Source organism: Protopterus annectens, chromosome 6.part0 (assembly GCF_019279795.1).
Source record: "Protopterus annectens isolate FY-2018-M chromosome 6.part0, PAN1.0, whole genome shotgun sequence".
NCBI classification, from domain to species: Eukaryota; Metazoa; Chordata; order Ceratodontiformes; family Protopteridae; genus Protopterus; species Protopterus annectens.
In genome coordinates, this window is record NC_056737.1 from 666,235,970 (window position 1) to 666,252,359 (window position 16,390).

The following is a 16,390-nucleotide window of genomic DNA, read 5'->3' on the forward strand; positions in this document are numbered from 1 at the left end:
CGTAAACAGTCATATGCTTTATTTTACTTGTGAAAACTACTCCAATATAAACCATTTTATACTACTAATTTTGCAGATTAATAGTAATAACCTAAACGCGTCCGTCCAGATCATGCAGCTGTGCCTGATGTTTCAGCTTACTTTTAACTAGTGCTACGATGTAACCATAACGCCTGCTGCATGCTAACGCCCAAAGCTCACAGACCAGCCACGAGAAGAGAGCGCGTGGTATCTAAAGCTGTGATTGTGCAAGGACAACTTTACATCTAAGTTAAGTTTACGTCACGTGGCTGGATATGGCATGCCTGGTATTTTTCTTGTAGAAACGTGGTAGTGAGCTGGAGGTGAACGTATTGAAAGCGAATGCGATGACATCATGTGGAGAGCTTCTGAAACAACTCATTTAACAGTGAGCACATGCGGAGCAGCGAAAATGAAACAGCTATCCTTTAGAGCAAGAAAACTCTTCCAGACATCTGCACTTAGGGAGAGGCAAAGCTGGAAGTCTTCCAGGGGCGGGGATTACACGCCTGTCTGACATTTCACATACACTGATCAGTTTTTGGGAAATCTGCTGAATATTTGTACAAACTGTTACAGTGGTGCAACTGTTCACTAAATGTGTGCTTGGTTGTCTCTGTACCTCTAAAGGGATGTAGGATTAAATCTGTGAATTTAAAAGTGATATTTTTGACTGTACTACCCAGTGAGGTAAGTCTACTGTATCTTTATGTATATATTTGGTGAAGTTTCTGAGGATATGTTTACTTGGTTAACATATTAGGTCAGGTTTTAATAAAATGTATTTATTTTTGCAGTCTCATAAAACGTAATATCCGGAAAAATCGTGTAATCCAGATATGTGTTTTATATCTCTATGTTGTAACAAATTTGCAGTATTGCACTCTGGTTTGTACTGGTAAAACTTGATACTGATTTCGCATCTTATGTCTGATCTTGCCTTTTATTTTTAGCCAGTTTCTCCTAACATTTGTGGTTTTCTGGCAAGTGGTTGAGGAATTCTAACAGTCATCTGAGTTTCTTAGTTCATATCTTTCAGAGAATGCATGTTAGTGCAGAATCTGTTGTTATATCAACTTTCAATATTATAAATCTGTCCCTGATTTAGGGCCTTTTGGACCTCATTATTTTTGGCTTTGTCCCTCATTCTTGAGCTGAGAGGTTGAGAGCTGCTACGGTGTGGAATAGTTTGATACCAGTGACTAATGACGAGTGTTTCTGAATTCAGATTGTTGTTACTTTGTTTCTTGGCTTTGGGATACATTTGTGTGTGCGTGTGTGCGTGTGTGTGTGTGTGTGTGTGCGCGCGCGCGCACCCCTCCGGTGCCGTTATACTTAAAACAGACATCTTTAATAGTTTGGAAATGGCTACTTGTGTGCATTTTTTAAATATTTTATCGTCTAGGTTATTACATGTTTTAATTAAGAAAAAAAGTATGTTAGACTTCGCCTTAGCTTCAAATGAAAATGTAATTATCTCTGTTTAAGATTAAAGAGAAACAAATCATTTTTGGCTACATGAAGCAAAATAGCGCTGTTTTACAGTATAATTTGTAAGGTTGAAATTGACTTTACTTTTCCTGACTTAATTTCTCATGTTAATCCTGTGATAAGTACTTGCTAGGACATTTCATACTGAGGTGTACTTTTATGCCAATTTAATAAACTCAGAGTCACATGTTTTCTTTACCTGATACATTCTGCCAGGAGGTACATTATTTCGTGACATTCAAGTTTAATAATTTGCATCTGCAGTTTCACGAAAGAGTACTTTGTATATCAAACCGTCTTAGAAGCATTGCTTAGCATTATTACCAGGCCAAGTAAAGCCAGTAGTGCCCAGCATATTATTATTATTATCATTATTTTTTGTTAACGTTTTGATGTGATGAATAGAAGTGAAAAATAATGACCATATGGGTGGGGCATCATAGGGAAAATAATAGATCCCTCAGACAGTGTATAGTCTTCACACCTCTGGAATGTCCATTATTTCCCAATGATACTCACTCCTGAGAACATTAGTGCACTTGGACAATTGCATTTGTAATTTAGTGTTAAATGTATTTTTATTTTAAAGGATGACTTTTTTTGTGCATTTACAAAAAAGTATTATCTTAACTTTATTATAGTAGAACATGTTATATGTTATACTTGGAAATAACTAAATATTACTGATTTTATGGATCTGGTTGCAGATCTGAGTTGTGTGTGTGTGTGTGTGTGTGTGTGTGTGTGTGTGTGTGAGTATGCATGCATTTGCTTGTGTATGGGGGGTGTCTGTGCAAGTCTGAATGTGCCTCCTAGTGTTTGTGTGGGTGTGTGTATATGCATGTACATTTTTATGTCTGGTTATGTTTATTTACTTATTTGACATTTGTTAACCAGGATAGTCCGACTGGGTCACAAGACCCATTTTCAGCAGAAAAGCTCCACAATTTAAAAAAAATACAAGAATTACAAGCAAACTACAGTATATAAGTATACAGCAAGTATATTGCTAGTTTAACTGTGAAAACACTTTACACATAGACTTATAAGCAAAATTAGTAGAAATAAGTGTGCAGTGAATGCATTACACATTTATCTTGATAACACTTTACACAAAATTATAAATTTGACAAGACTTTTACAAATGTGACAAGACGTTTAACATGATACAGTGTCACTGCCTCAGTGATAGGTTATTTGCACAATACCATTCTTCATAGGTTCATAGGTAGGTACTAGGCTATTGGCCCAAGGGCCTAAGTAAGCCTAGCCAACGAGGTTCCCTGGCTTACTCCACCTAAGAAAGTTAATTTCCTGTGCCCCTGTCGAGCAGAGCCACAGAAGTTATCCCCAAGTTGTATTTCCTATTTCCCATCCACTCATCAAGATTTTTCTTGAAGAGTGCTAATGAGGAACTTTGCTTGACATAGATGGGTAGCTTGTTCCAGAGTATAGGAAGTCTGTGGGACAGGAATCTATCCCTCCAGCAGGTCCTGTTTATTGTGGTGACAAAGTTTTGGTCCCTAGAGAGTGTATCTTAGAGCCGATCTTATTATAGGTAATTTCAAGCTTGGAAATAAGTGTAGAATTTAGGTTTGTGAATATGTGGCAGCTGTACAGGAGTGTTGGGAGTAATAAAGCCTGGGAGAGTTATTCGGGCAGTGTTAGTGAAGTATTTCTTACTACGGAAAAGGTGTCCAGGTTTCTGATGAGTTCTTTTTACTGAGTTAGTAATATGGAGATCAAACATAAGCTGATAATCTTTTGTAACACCTAGCAATTTAGTACTAGATTCAGCTGAGATGATAGTGTTGTTGCAGGATAAGATGGTAAATGTACTTTTGAGTGCAGTGATGTTTTTAGGGAAGAAGAGTAGGAGCTTAGTTTTTTTTGGATTAAGCATTAGTTTGTTATCACTAAGCCAAGTCTCAGTGGTGTGGAAGGATGCCTGGGTAGTTGAGTGGAGGTCAGTTGGGTTGTCAGCAATGGTTGTAACAGTTGAGTCATCAGCATATTGCACAAGAGATGACTGGGGGCAAGAGGAGTATAGCAAGTTGGTGAAAATATTAAAGAGTAGTGGTCCAAGTATGGACCCTTGGGGGACTCCCATTTTGTACAGTGAGAAGGGAGGATAGTACAGAGAACCATTTAACTGATTGCTGGCAGGTAGAGAGATAGCTGCAGAACCAGGAGATAGTAGGGGGAGAGAAATATAAGTTAGTGAGTTTATCTAGAAGGAGTGGGTGAGAGACAGTGTCAAAGGCTTTAGAAAGGTCAAGGAATAGGCATGAGACAAGTTTATTGTTATCACGAGCTAGGGAGACTATGTTGACGAATGATATGAGTGCAGTAGTTGTACTATGCTTGGGACGGAAACCATGCTGTGTGGGTGTGAGAAGGTTTTCCTGGTGATGGTAATGCATTACCTGCTTGTGAATGCATTTCTCTAGGATTTTTGAGAGTGGAGAGAGTATGACAATCGGTCTGAAGTTGGATATGTTTGAGGAGTTGCCCCCTTTGTGAATGGGTAGAGTAAAGAAATTCTTCCATACAGTGGGGACACAGGATTCAAAATGGATTGGTTGATTAAGATGGATATAGGATAGGCAAGAGGTTCAGAGGCAATCTGCAGGAAGTAAGAGGGCAGCTTGTCAACAGATGGGGAGCAAGGTTTAAGTTTAGAGAGTAATGACTGTACATAGTTAGTTGATACTGCTTTTAGAGAGGAATTAAGAAGGTTTGGAAGATGTATAGAGTTTGTGGGGGTGCTAGTGTTGTTTCTGGGGGAGAGAGAATTTATTATGGAGGTTATTGAGTTTATAAAATGATTGTTAAATTTGTTGGCTATGTCTTCAGGTGTTGCACTGGGACATGGATTAGTAGAGGAAGGGTTTCCTGGATGAAGAGTCTGTTTAATAGAGCTCCAGAATTTCTTTGGGTCTGATTTAAGAGTAGAGGGAGGATTGGCATAGAAGTTTATTTTGTCATAATGGATGATTTTTTTCATTTTATTTCTGAGTTCTTTATATTTCTGAAGAAGAGAAGGGGTCCTAGTTTTAGTCCACATTTTCCAAATTATATCCCGGTCTTTCATGAGGGTTCTGGTAGATTTAGTGAGCCAGGGAGCAGTATTAGATTTAATTCTAATTGTGCGAAGAGGAGCAAGGGAGTTAAGAATGTTTAGGAATGTAGTGTTGAAGGAGTGGACATTTTCATCTAAAGGAAGAGTGGCGAGGTAAGACCAGTTAATTTTGGAGCATTGGTGAATAAAGGAGTTAGGACAGAAATGAGAAAGTGAGTGGGTGGTAATAAATTTGTTAGGTTTGGTAAGGTGGGGAGTATGTCTAGTAACTGCTATAGGGCAGTGGTCGCTGAGGGCATTAGGAAGGGTTTGGGATAGTTTTGAGGGTGGGAGACCAATATCCAGTCAAGAAGAGAGCTAGGTAGGTGAGATTTATTAATGTAGGTTGGGGTTGTGATTAGCTGCTCAAACCCATGTAGGTTTATACAGGAAGTAGTGTTGGGAGCTTGTATTGTAAGCCAATCAATATTTACATCTCCCAGTATAATTATTTCATTGTGGATGGTATGTAAGAGGTGAGATAGGATGTTCTCAATTATGTTAATATTATCACCAGGGGGAATATAGATTGCTGCAACAGTTATGGTGTTGAAACTGTTAAGTTTGAAGTTGGTCAGTAGGAGTTCAGCTGGTGAGAAGGAGGGTAAGTCTAGTGTGGGACTGATTTGGGAGAGAAAATTGGAGTAGAGTATGGAGACTCCTCCTCCTTTTCTTTTAGGTTGATATAATCTAAGGATATTATAGCCAGGAGAGATGATTTCACTCTCCAGATGGTGTGGTTTTAACCATGTTTCAGTTAGGGTAACTATGTCAGGAGTATAGTTAGCTATCCAAGTATGGAGTTCTTGAACCTTATTTACAAGGCTCCTGATGTTGATAGAGCAGAATTGTACTTGTTTTTGTGGGTTGGAGGGGTTGGCAGGTTTAGATACAGGGCGGTTATTGTTCAGGGTAGTGTCTGTAGGGCCTGGGTTAGGATGAATGTCACCAGATAGAAGTAGAGGTTTGTAATGGGGTTTTAATTTGAGTAAGTAGACTTTTTTTGTTTTAAAGAGGAGGGGGGAGATATTTTTATTTTAGGAATGGGAGTGGTGGGGGGAAGGATAGAGGGACAAATTAGTAGATAGGGTTGTGGTGTAGTACTTGAGTTAAGAGTGGTGTTTGAGGGATGGAAATAGGGAGTAGGTAATTGTGAGTGATAGGAGGTGAGGTGATAGAGTATAAGGAGTAGAAGGTAAGAATATAGTTTGAGTTGTAAGAGACATGTCACTCTATGGGCTGTAGAACAGAGGATGAGCGGAAGGGGTGGGAGTAAGGTATAGTAGTCTTTGATAGTGGATAGTAGATAAGTGTGGGGAGGAGCAAAGAAGGGAGGTAGTATGAGAACAGGAAGTAGAGGGGTGGGGAATTTGGGAGGAAGATTTTTTTTGTTTATGGCAGGGGACCACCCAGATTGGCTTCCTTTTGGAGGATAGCGCCTTGGTTCTGTTTGGGATAAGTTAGATTCGCATCCATGCACTTGTGTAAGTGCATATAGAGTGCATTTGTGTAGAATTCAGCAGTCATAACTGTATTGTCCATCTGCATGGGTGTCATGAAGTTTGCCACTTCTGTCTTAAGAAGCATGAAGTTGGCTTTGGAGAAATTCTTTTACTGTGGTTTCCTTAATGGTGGGTGGGGGCAGGATGCGGATATCTAGGTTGATTAGCTTATGGTCATATCTGTCCAACGAGGAGTTGATTTCAGGTGTGGAACACCGGTCACTCATATTGGTAATGACTAGGTCTAAGATATTGTTGCCACTGGTGGGGGTGTGGATATGTTGATCCAAGGCATTGGAATTTAAGAATTCCAGAAAGCGTTGAGTGAAGGAATTAGTACAAGTAGTTTTCCCAGTTAATGGTGGGGTAGTTGAAATCTCCCATTATTAGGGTGTTTGGTTGAACCCTAATATTTTCCAGTATATCAAGAAAAGAGGAGTGGGAATCCTGGGGCATGGTGGGGATCTGTAGCAAGCTACAATATGGATTGCCTGCCCAGCGTTAGTTGCACTTGGATAACCTTGGATGCATTATGCTGTGCAACTAGCCTGGAGATGTTAATGTCCTTAATGAATATGGACACACCTCCGCCTTTGGTGTTCTGGTCCAGGTTAGATGGCCAAAATGTGTGGTATGAGTTATAGCCTGGTAATGCTTCTTCATGTTTGAATTGGAAGAATACGTGTGCTGTTTAGATTAGTTCATAAGGAGGTAGAAAGATAGGAGTAGTAGGGTACATTTTTTCAGTGTTGACAGTGCTTAATGGTAGTGGGCATGTTAACGTAATTGAAGGAGGTGTAGGAGGGCAGGTTGTGTATTAGCCTGGGGTTATGCATGTACATAGCCATGATTTTTTTAGGTGCTCTTTTAGGAAGGCTTTTAAGAGAGATTGGCTAGGCGTTAGCCTAATGTTGGGTGGGGGGGGGGGGTCCAAGATTTAGCAATAGAGTGTGAGTATAGAGATTTCCTTGGGGTTTCTGTAAGGTTTATAGATATCAAGGAGGTTTGTATCTTCAGATCTGAGGGGTCAGTCTAGTTTGTAATGTTGTATTAGGTCTTCCAGAGCTGGACAGGCAGTGAGCCCATAAAACAGGTTTGTGTGTTGTAATTAGATGTGTATATGAAAGCTGTTGTGTTAATTCTAACCAGTTTAATTCTTTGAGTGATGTACAAAGATGTGTATGATAGTTGGAGTTGGTTGCGAACTTTGCAACTTTGTTGTAGCATTGCTGTAGTTTAGTTTTGGTAGAGTTCTGAAGATTGGTTAGTATACAGGAACCGTATAGAAGTGATGAGAGCAGGAAGGTTACAGCCAGGGTAGTTTTGGCTGTAGTAGTAAGGAATTGTCTGTTTCTGTAGAGTATTCCTAGTTTTTTATGTTTTTCTTTTATATTATGCTGAATGTGAGGGTCAAAGTTGAGTTTATCATCAATTATAACAACAAGTAGTTTATTTCTCGAGAAATGTTTAAGATGGTATTGTTGGCATATGTCTGCGAGTTTGTAGTGCATTTGTATTTGTCTATGTCTATGTATCTGTATTTGTGAGTCTGCATTTATTCTGTGTTTTAAATTATTTTTAGAAAGCAACATTTGACAGTATAGTACTTATCTGACTGGAACAATGCACTGTTACATTCTGTTTAGCATTTATAGGTTCATAGGTTCACAGGTAAGTACTAGGCTAACTGTACTTGCAGGCCATTTTAAGCCTAGCAAATTTCCGTTTCTGGGCTCAAATTAATCTATCCACTTTGGTTAGAGATTGGCCTTACCCATTCCATGGTCAATAATTATATATTATCCCTAATGAGAATAACTGGGATCAGATGATAGATAATCTAAGGGGACACATCGATGGGATAAAGCATTTAGGAGCTGTCTCTGTCCATTAGTAGTGCAGGTGGCAGTCCTAGGGTAAACAATCTGTTTCACATCCATTTAATCGAGTAGAACATGTACTTGAACAACCTAGTGCTATTATATGATAATAAGACCTATTGTGAAATACCTGCAGTGTACTAGTTTGACTATAGCAGTATGATGGGGAACTTTTACAACATGCAAACAACACATTATTTTAAAATAATTATGAAAATTAGTATTTGGTATTGTAGTACATTTTGTCTAGTCAGGAACTGAGACATTCTGATTTTCTTTTTATGAGACAGAACTTTCTTTAGAAATCTAAAGCTGTTTGTTGTGACTTTCTGCATTACATTTTAAGGCACCAAAAAATCACAACAAACAGCTTTAGATTTCTAAAGAAAGTTCTGTCTCAGAACCAAGAAACCAAAACAAAAAATATTTACTTATTGCTTGGAAACACCAAATCCATAGGCTGATAACTTCTTTGCTTTGTAATTCAACTGCCATGGTTAAATTAAATTAAAAAGAACTGTACCTGAACTATACTTTTTTGACAGGGTTTTTTTATATGGGGGGTTATAATGGAGTTGCAGCATTTTGCATTACATTGCATTGTGTAACAGTTGAAAAGCTGCACAAATAGAAAAATATTTTATTTGCATGTTTATTGGCAATGTTGAAAATGCCATATAATAGCTTCTTTAAATCTTTGACATGATGCAGTTTAATAGCTGTCAGCGTAACTGTCAAATCACAGATGGGTGCACTGGCTGTAATGAGTAGCCCATATTTCAAATGAGCTAGAAAAACACCTTCACGTATAGTTGCTCTGTTTGAAATAGTAAGAAAGGGAGAGATTTTTCTGGTCCAAAAGTGATGGAATGCTAGCTTTGTTCTGAGATTTTTCAGTGTGGTTTTGGAAGTTATGGGTTTAATTAAGCCATATTCTTAGGTATTTAAATGAAAATATTTCCAATGGGTTGTTAAAAATATCTTTGATGGTTAGTGAAATGGAGGATTTAGCTAATTAGTGTGGAGTACCAACAGAATTTTCTTTATTTTTGAGGGATTTAGTAGCAGGTTATGACTGATTAGCCATTAGTGGTAAGGCTAGGTAGAGAATAATAAGGTAAGACATAGCAAAACAGTGAGAAGGAAGGGTATCAGTAAATGTGTCATAACCGTAAGTGAAAAGGTAGGGCGGGACTGATACTAGAGTAACAGAGCAATGTATCAGTGGGTTAAAAAGAGTTCATCAAAGAGTATGATGAAGGGCATAGGATTGCACTGGATTCAATAACATCAGTAAATGTCTCATAACCGTAAGTGAAAAGGTAGGGAGGAGTGATACTAGAGTAATAGAGCAATGTATCAGTGGGTTAAAAAGAGTTCATCAAAGAGTATGATGAAGGGCATAGGATTGCATTGGATTCAATAATATCAGTAAATTTCTCATAATCATAAGTGAAAAGGTAGGGAAGAGTGATACTAGAGTAATAGAGCGATGTATCAGTGGGTTAAAAAGAGTTCATCAAAGAGTATGATGAAGGGCATAGGATTGCACTGGATTCAATAACAAAATCAACAGGATTGCACTGGATTTAATAAAAGAATCAACAGGATAGTGGGGTGAGGTCACTAAGAAAGAGGAGTAAATAAAAGTGAAATGGTTAGATATAACAGGCGATAAATTATTGATGTTTTAAAACTGAGAGAAAACTTTAGTAATATTGGGAAGAGGAGGCTAGGAGATGAAAGTGTGGGATTTCTAAGAGATAAATAAAAAAGAACTGTCAACTTAATTTAGGGAGCAGTAATGTGGAAGAGATTCTGCTAAACCGTAACTGCCATGTAAGACTAACAGAAGGGAAGTAGTAAACCTACAGTGCAGTTTAGCCTTACCTGCTACCTAAGGCTGCTAGAGTTATGGGGATATGAAGTATAAGGCAGGTGTAATAAGGTAACTGAAAAAAATAATGTTTAGCTAAAAAAAAAAAAACGATAAAAATAAGTAGAAAGTAGGTATTGTTTGCTGGTTACTATTTCTAAGGGACACCAACTGATTAGTGGGATGGAGAGAAAGAAAAAGGAAGAATGAAGATAGTACAAAAGGTGCATATCATAATCTTGTAGCCCTATATGACACCTAAGCTTATCAGAGAGGATGCTGTAGTAGGAGAATTATTATGTGTAGACCTATGTGTTGGATAATGCACTAGCAATTGTAGGATATGGAATACAGTTCAGTTTGGTATGGCCTTTATTTATTTATTTATTTTACATTCGTAAAGAGATCCGGGGGAAAAAGCTCCTCTGGACTAGAAAACAATTTATTAAATTTTAGTAACATAGTAGTAACAATCAGCTATAGGATCTTACAAGCAGAGACCTGGAGAGAAAAAAAGCTCATCAGGCAATTCAGTTATACAGAGTATTAACAATTGGCAGACAAGTATGTGAATTGTTATAAACAAGGTTTTAAACAATTAGCAGAAGAAAATGTGACTAGTTACAATATTATTTAAGCTGCTTAGAGCAAAATGAGTTAATAGTTAGGCAGATGCTTATTTAAAGTGGGGAGAATCTAGTTGTATAGGAGTTTGGAAACAAGAACGGAAAGTAAGAATGGCTAGTAGGAGATGTAGGGGAGGTAGAGTATAGGAAACAGACTAGACAGGTAGGCTGTTTTGGGACTGTAAGAATTAAGAGTGGTTGGAGATAGGGGAAGGGAAGAGGTAGAAGAGGCAGGGGAATAGTGTTAGAGATACATTAAGAGTGACGTGGTGAAACAGGTGAAAGGATGGTGGTTTCAGGGAGGTTGGCTACAGTGGCAAGACCACTTTGTTTTTAGGTATTTCCTTGTGGCTAATTTGAAACTTTTGCTATGCTGGAGGGATTTTATTTCCAAGGTGAGTTGGCTCCAGGCTGTAGCTGGGCTATAGTTATAGAAAAGGCAGCCTATTTTGGATTTGGGTTTGTAGATGTCTAATAATTCTTGATTTGAGCTGTGTAGCGTCTTAGCAGGGGAATATTTGGATATGATAGTGGAGAGGCTGGGGCAGAAGGAGGGTAAATAGAGGATAGAGTGGATGATTTGTGGTTGGTATAGTTGGAGCAGCTGAGGGAATTCTAGCCAGTCTAGTTGCTGTAGTGCTAAGCAGTGGTGTGACTTGTAAGTTTGGTTAGCTGCAAAGCTGGCGATCTTATTATAGCTAGTTTCAAGCTTGGAAATAAGTGTAGAATTTAGGTTTGTGAATATGTGGCAGCTGTACAGGAGTGTTGGGAGTAATAAAGCCTGGGAGAGTTATTCGGGCAGTGTTAGTTAAGTATTTCTTACTACGGAAAAGGTGTCCAGGTTTCTGATGAGTTCTTTTTACCGAGTTAGTAATATGGAGATCAAACATAAGCTGATAATCTTTTGTAATACCTAGCAATTTAGTACTAGATTCAGCTGAGATGATAGTGTTGTTGCAGGATAACATGGTAAATGTACTTTTGAGTGCAGTGATGTTTTTAGGGAAGAAGAGTAGGAGCTTAGTTTTTTTTGGATTAAGCATTAGTTTGTTATCACTAAGCCAAGTCTCAGTGGTGTGGAAGGATGCCTGGGTAGTTGAGTGGAGGTCAGTTGAGTTGTCAGCAATGGTTATAACAGTTGAGTCATCAGGATATTGCACAAGAGATGACTGGGGGCAAGAGGAGTAGAGCAAGTTGGTGAAAATATTAAAGAGTAGTGGTCCAAGTATGGACCCTTGGGGGACTCCCATTTTGTACAATGAGAGGGGAGGATAGTGCAGAGAGCCATTTAACTGATTGCTGGCAGGTAGAGAGATAGCTGGAGAACCAGGAGATAGTAGGGGGAGAGAAATATAAGTTAGTGAGTTTATCTAGAAGGAGTGGGTGAGAGACAGTGTCAAAGGCTTTAGAAAGGTCAAGGAATAGGCATGAGACAAGTTTATTGTTATCACGAGCTAGGGAGACTATGTTGACGAATGATATGAGTGCAGTAGTTGTACTATGCTTGGGACGGAAACCATGCTGTGTGGGTGTGAGAAGGTTTTCCTGGTGACGGTAATGCATTACCTGCTTGTGAATGCATTTCTCTAGGATTTTTGAGAGTGGAGAGAGTATGACAATCGGTCTGAAGTTGGATATGTTTGAGGAGTTGGCCCTTTGTGAATGGGTAGAGTAAAGAAATTCTTCCATACAGTGGGGACACAGGATTCAGAAATGGATTGGTTGATTAAGATGGATACAGGATAGGCAAGAGGTTCAGAGGCAATCTGCAGGAAGTAAGAGGGCAGCTTGTCAACAGATGGGGAGCAAGGTTTAAGTTTAGAGAGTAATGACTTTACATAGTTAGTTGATACTGCTTTTAGAGAGGAGTTAGGAGGGTTTGGAAGAGGTATAGAGTTTGTGGGGGTGCTAGTGTTGTTTCTGGGGGAGAGAGAATTTATTATGGAGGTTATTGAGTTTATAAAATGATTGTTAAATTTGTTGGCTATGTCTTCAGGTGTTGCACTGGGACATGGATTAGTAGAGGAAGGGTTTCCTGGATGAAGAGTCTGTTTAATAGAGCTCCAGAATTTCTTTGGGTCTGATTTAAGAGTAGAGGGAGGATTGGCATAGAAGTTTATTTTGTCATAATGGATGATTTTTTTAATTTTATTTCTGAGTTTTTTATATTTCTGAAGAAGAGAAGGGGTCCTAGTTTTAGTCCACATTTTCCAAATTCTATCCCGGTCTTTCATGAGGGTTCTGGTAGATTTAGTGAGCCAGGGAGCAGTATTAGATTTGATTCTAATTGAGCAAAGAGGAGCAAGGAAGTTAATGTTTAGGAATGTAGTGTTGAAGGAGTGGACAGCTTCATCTAAAGGAAGAGTGGTGAGATAAGACCAGTTAATTTTGGAGAGTTGGCGAATAAAGGAGTTAGGACAGAAATGAGAAAGTGAGTGGGTGGTAATAAATTTGTTAGGTTTGGTAAGGTGGGGAATATGTCTAGTAACTGCTATAGGGCAGTGGTCACTGAGGGCATTAGGAAGGGTTTGGGAGTTATGATAGTTTTGAGGGTGGGAGACCAATATCCAGTCAAGAAGAGAGCTAGGTAGGTGAGATTTATTAATGTAGGTTGGGGTTGTGATTAGCTGCTCAAACCCATGTAGGTTTATACAGGAAGTAGTGTTGGGAGCTTGTATTGTAAGCCAATCAATATTTACATCTCCCAGTATAATTATTTCATTGTGGATGGTATGTAAGAGGTGAGATAGAATGTTCTCAATTATGTTAATATTATCACCAGGGGGAATATAGATTGCTGCAACAGTTATGGTGTTGAAACTGTTAAGTTTGAAGTTGGTCAGTAGGAGTTCAGCTGGTGAGAAGGAGGGTAAGTCTAGTGTGGGACTGATTTGGGAGAGAAAATTGGAGTTGAGTATGGAGACTCCTCCTACTTTTCTTTTAGGTTGATCTAATCTAAGGATATTATAGCCAGGAGGGATGATTTCACTGTCCAGGTGGTGTGGTTTTAACCATGTTTCAGTTAGGGTAACTATGTCAGGAGTATAGTTAGCTATCCAAGTATGGAGTTCTTGAACTTTATTTACAAGGCTCCTGATGTTGATAGAGCAGAATTGTACTTGTTTTTGTGGGTTGGAGGGGTTGGCAGGTTTAGATACAGGGGGGTTATTGTTCAGGGTAGTGTCTGTAGGGCCTGGGTTAGGATGAATGTCACCAGATAGAAGTAGAAGTTTTTAATGGGGTTTTAATTTGAGTAAGTAGACTTTTTTTGTTTTAAAGGGGAGGGGGGAGATATTTTTATTTTAGGAATGGGAGTGGTGGGGGGAAGATAGAGGGACAAATTAGTAGATAGGGTTGTGGTGTAGTACTTGAGTTAAGAGTGGCGTTTGAGGGATGGAAATAGGGAGTAGGTAATTGTGAGTGATAGGAGGTGAGGTGATAGAGTATAAGGAGTAGAAGGTGAGAATATAGTTTGAGTTGTAAGAGCCATGTCACTTTATGGGCTGTAGAACAGAGGATGAGAGGAAGGGGTGGGAGTAAGGTATAGTAGTCTTTGATAGTGGATAGTAGGTAAGTGTGGGGAGGGGAGGAGCAAAGAAGGGAGGTAGTATGAGAACAGGAAGTAGAGGGGTGGGGAATTTGGGAGGAAGTGTGGGGGTGTGGTTGTATGGATAGGTATAAAGGTAATGATATGGGGGGGTGAGTGGGAATGGGGGTGGTAGGGGAGTGAAGTGAGCGAAGCGAACGGAGGGTGCTACACCTTCCAGATAGAACTTAGCTAAAAAAAACTAGTGAACGGAGGGGGATACACCTTCCAGATAGAACTTAGCAAAAAAAAAAAAACTATCAGCTAGTCCAGGACACTTACTAGATATGCTAAACATGGAGGGCTCTCAGCTGCAATTAGAGCAAATATGGCATCCATGGTTTTTAAAACCTTTGGTGTGTTGTACCTGAGCAATCACTTGGAGGGTGGGGGAAGAGATGGAAACCATCAGCTGGAATTTAAAGTAGCAGGGGAGAATCCAAGACACTCTGCTAACCTAGCTAATTATCAAAGGACAGCCAAGGAAATAAGGTAAACGTACAGGCACCTTAGTTCAAGGACAGGAAGGTTTCTCCAAGAAAAACTGTGTAGGAGTACACCACAGGTAGAAGTTGTATGCTGCTTACTAGTTTGCAATGGCAGATTTTATTCTCTTTTATATTTGTATTCCCCTTTGCTCATTGTTAGCTGCACACAGTGTAGCTAAAGATAAAAGCAGCTGGAGACTTTGCACCTCTGTTTGGTGCTTAGTGAAGAACACGTACTGAGGAGGAGGGAATGAAGGCTATGACTATTGAGAGGGGTTAAATACCTTAACATACAACAAATTATCAACAGTGAAATGGATGAAAGGGGTGGGGGTGGGCTAAGAGGAAGAAGGTTTCCAGCTGTTGCCCCTGGGGTATGCACTCTAGCTGACTGTAACAGATTTTAACAGTAGTCACAAAAGCTGGCACCTACACTACACAAGTGACAACAACAAGGTTCCTGGAGTTAAACCTGGGGCTGCAGTCTATTTTTGGATGATTTCTGGTTAGAGTTTTATTTGCTTTTAGCTGGAGTGAGAGGATTCCTTGCTCACGCAAGTGGGGGGGGGGCAAAGCGATCAGGTCCTCTGTGGCCACTACACAAGTGGCAACAGCGAGGTTCCTGGAGTTAAGCCTGGGGCTGCAGTCTATTTTTGGATGATTGCTGGTTAGAGTTTTCTTTGCTTTTAGCTGGAGTAAGAGGATTCCTTGCTCACACAAGTTTGGGGCAAAGTGATCAGGTCCTCAATGGCTACTACACAAGTGGCAACAACAAGGTTCTTGGAGTTAAACCTGGGGCTGCAGTCTATATTTGGATGATTGCTGGTTAGAGTTTTCTTTGCTTTTAGCTGGAGTGAGAGGATTCCTTGCTCACACAAGTGGGGGGGACCCAAAGTGATCAGGTCCTCAGTGGCTACTACACAAGTGGCAACAACAAGGTTCCTGGAGTTAAACCTGGGGCTGCAGTATTTCTGGATGATTGCTGGTTGGAGTTTTCTTTGCTTTTAGCTGGAGTGAGAGGATTCCTTGCTCACATAAGTGTGTGTGTGTGTGGGGGGGCAAAGTGATCAGGTCCTCAGTGGCTTAGAGATGCTACACCTGGAGGGCTTTCAGCTGCAATTCAAATGATGGCATTATTTGCCATCAAAGCCAAAAGAATGCATTGTGGATACAAAAATAACATTCTCTTATGTTATATCTGTCACATGAGGCCAAAAGAAAGGAAAGCAGAATGAGAGTTATCTGTTTAAATTTGTCTGCCATCTATGACTAACAGAGAGGAACTAGAACTAAGAATGTGTTCTGAGCAGGTATGTTCATGGGTAGTTACTAACCTTGCAGTCTAGGGGGAGCATTGAGGAGCCTATCCCAAAGTCACAGTTGACCCCAAGCACTGTCTGTGCTCAGTGTTGCACAGTAGGCAGATGAGGGCTGAGGGACTCAAACCCTGTACTATAGGAACTACAGCTCACAGACTTAACACTCTGCACCAACTACCTATAAGATCCTGTTTAGCTTTATTTGTCAACTAAGGGCAATTGAATGGACAATAGAGTAAACATGTTAAATATCTGTTTAGGTGTGTCTGCCACCTAAGACAACAGAAAGTGATGCAAGGCAAATAGAGAGGAGGACAGAGTTAAAATATTAAGTATCTGTTTAGCCAAATCTGCCACCTAATATATCAGAGAGAGAGATGTGATAAAGATATGTTCAGCCATATTGAAACTAAAGGCCAGTAGAGAAAGTAAAATGGAATAAAAGTGAAGAGGTTAGTCTCATCTGTGACAAAACATGAA

The 16,390-nt window shown here is 39.5% G+C and overlaps 1 protein-coding gene across 4 annotated transcripts in view; it reads left to right on the forward strand.

Annotated features, from left to right (window-relative positions):
* The first annotated feature begins 346 nt into the window (after positions 1 to 346).
* INF2 (inverted formin 2) overlaps positions 347 to 16,390 on the forward strand; it is a 735,156-nt gene continuing 719,112 nt past the window's right edge. For 3 of the 4 annotated variants that reach the window (XM_044074343.1, XM_044074344.1, XM_044074342.1), the window contains exon 1: positions 347 to 711. The gene's annotated coding sequence lies outside the window, so the exon portion shown is untranslated. The remainder of the gene's footprint in view (positions 712 to 16,390) is intronic. The other variant, XM_044074348.1, reaches the window with a different exon arrangement.